This window comes from Glycine soja, chromosome 5, assembly GCF_004193775.1.
Source record: "Glycine soja cultivar W05 chromosome 5, ASM419377v2, whole genome shotgun sequence".
NCBI classification, from domain to species: Eukaryota; Viridiplantae; Streptophyta; class Magnoliopsida; order Fabales; family Fabaceae; genus Glycine; species Glycine soja.
In genome coordinates, this window is record NC_041006.1 from 32,690,038 (window position 1) to 32,692,905 (window position 2,868).

Sequence of the window (2,868 nt, forward strand, 5' to 3'; positions counted from 1 at the left end):
ATGTGAGACCTGATCTCTGTCCCCTCTTGAGATCAGGTCTGACATAATGCAAGTGAGGCATGGTTGGTTGGAAAAGTTTTTTTTTATTTGCAAGGATCTCACAATAGTAGAGCCTTCATGTCTATGATGGATCAAATTTGGAGAGTGAAGGGAGGTGTGGAGATTAGGGAAGTGGGGAAAAACCTTATCAGTTTTAAAGTGTAAGGTTGGAACTGTGGATGAAAGTTTTAAAGATACATTTGTATATGGACAACCTGAAAGTCAAAATAAATATAAAACTTTGGATCTGTTAAAAGGACAGAAACCGAGGGATGATGTTGCCTGGTTATGTATGGGTGGTTTTAATGAAGTAATGGGGGCAGATGAGAAGTAGGGGGTTGACATATTGATGCAATCCTCCCTAAGAAGGGACCAGTCACTAGAGCCATGAGCAAGAGGCTCCAAGAGGATTGGGCTAGAGCTGCAGAAGAAGGCCCTAGGGTTCTCATGAACCTCAGGGTAGATTTCTGAGCCCATGGGCCAAGTTTGGGTCCAATTCTCTTTGTACATATTAGACTAGGATGTCATTATATTTGGTCCTTGTATTTAGGGATCCATATTGTAGGTAGGGTACCCTAGAAATATAGGATTTTTCAGCCCTTGTATTTTAGGGCACCTAGACTAGTTTTTGTATTAGGGGTAGTTATGTAATTTCACATGCACTAAGTGAATATTTGATGTGTGTGGTTGGAAATAAATTTAATTGAATTGGTAGAAGCCCAATCCAATTAAATTTTAGAGGGGGAAGTGAGCATTTGCTTACTACACCCCATTGCCACATCATATAGTCACATTTTGTGTTTGTCCTTCATGCTTTACATGCCTCATGACACCTAAGCACACTTAGTGGAGAATCTTGGAATTGATCTTGGATTAGTGGGCTGAACCATAACTAAAATTCACTAATCATAATTAGTGAAATTTTGGCTCCAAAGTTTGGCTCCACAAATTCAATTTCAAATTCAAGTGAAATTTGAATTGAAATTCAAATTTCACTCCAATTTTGTGTGACACTTAGGCTATAAATAGAGGTCATGTGTGTGCATTTTTTTAAACTTTGATCATTTGAAAATTAAACTTCAGATTTCAGAGCTCTTTTAGAGCACAAAATTTCGTGCTCTTCTCTTCCTCTCCCTTCATTCATCTCCTTCTTCCTCCAAGCTCTTATCCATGGCCTCCTATGGTGGTGAGTTTCTTCTAGACTCATCTTCTCCTTGAAGTGGCGTCTCCTCTCTCTTCTTTCTCTATTCCGTTGTCATTCATCTTCCAAGAAGCAAAGGAATCCATTGATGAAGAAGATCCTAGACCTACAAGCTCCAAATGGAGCTTACATCACATATGAACTTTCAGAATGTTGAGTTGTTTAACCAAATTGTTTTGGATTGTTGTTTGAGGGATTTGGGTTATGAAGGGTATAAATATACCTGGTCTAATAACAGTTAATATGCTAAGATAGTGGAAGAGAGATTAGATAGATATATGGAAAGTGATGTATGGATGAATTGCTGGAAGGAAGTCAGGGTATTCCCTTCGGCAAGATATACATCTGCCCATAATCCAATGGAATTGGATTTTCAAAATCAGATTCTGAAAAAGGGAAGAAAAAGGAAGAAAACAAAGAGGTACAAGTTTGAGAAGGTATGGCTAAATGATGTGGAAGGGTGTCAAGCAGTAACTAAAGGATGGTGGTGCAAAGGTGAGTTAGTGACAAGAAATTTAAAAAGAGTCAGTACTAACTTTTGGAGGAATGGAGGTTTCCCATTTTGGAAAAATTCTAAAAAGAGTAAAAGATCTGAAAAAGAAATTGCATTAATTACAAAAAAAAGAAGCAAATAGAGGATATTATTTTGCTGATAGCTACGAAAGACGAGGAGTTGGATGAGTTGCTTAAATTGGAAGACGAAGTGTGGCTGCAAAGATCAACAGGCATTTGGTTAGAAGGGGGAGATAGAAACACAAATTCTTCCATAGAAAAGCTTCTCAAAGGAATCAAACAAATAAGATCAAAAAAATAAGGAATGATGGAGGGATGGTTTTTTATGATGAAGAGAACATTGAAAAGGGTCTCACCGCTCACTTTGAAGCAACCTGTAAATGTTGTGATCCAAAACTATAAATGAGCTGGTTGAACTAGTAGAGGGAAGACTGGATGATGAGATGAGGGAGATCATGAACAAAGATTTTACTTAGGAATAAGTAAAATAGGCATTATTTCAAATGCATCTAGCGCATTGTGGGAGATGATGTAATAAAAAAGGCATTAAAAGTATTGAATTAGAATGCAGACCTAGGTAAAATAAATAAAACACTTATTGTGCTAATCCCTTAAGTGAAGAAGCCTGAGTTTAGGCCCATAAGCCTTTGTAATGTAATTTTCAAGGTCATTATAGAGGCTTTTGCAAATAGGATGAAAATTTTTTTGCCCTCTTTGATTGGTGAATCTCAAAGTACTTTTGTGCTGGATAAGTTAATAACAGATAATACTATCATAGTTTTTGAATTTTTTCATCACATGAAGCAAAAGAAGAAAGGGACGAAAGGGATTATGGTTCTAAAGTTACACGTCTTAAAAGACTATGATGGGGTGGAGTGGGATTTTATGAGGATGGTGATTCAAAATATGGTTTTTGATAGGCATGAAGACCCAAATGACAAGCCCAAAAGGAGGACTAAAACACCTCAAAATTTGAAGGATTATGCCAATTCTGTTATTTTGTAGTACTCCACTATGCTATAATTAGTAGTGATCAATTCTGTTAGAAATGCTTTGTGCTTTTGGCAATTTTGTTATTTCCTATAGTGCTCTATTAGTGCATAGGTGATCCATAT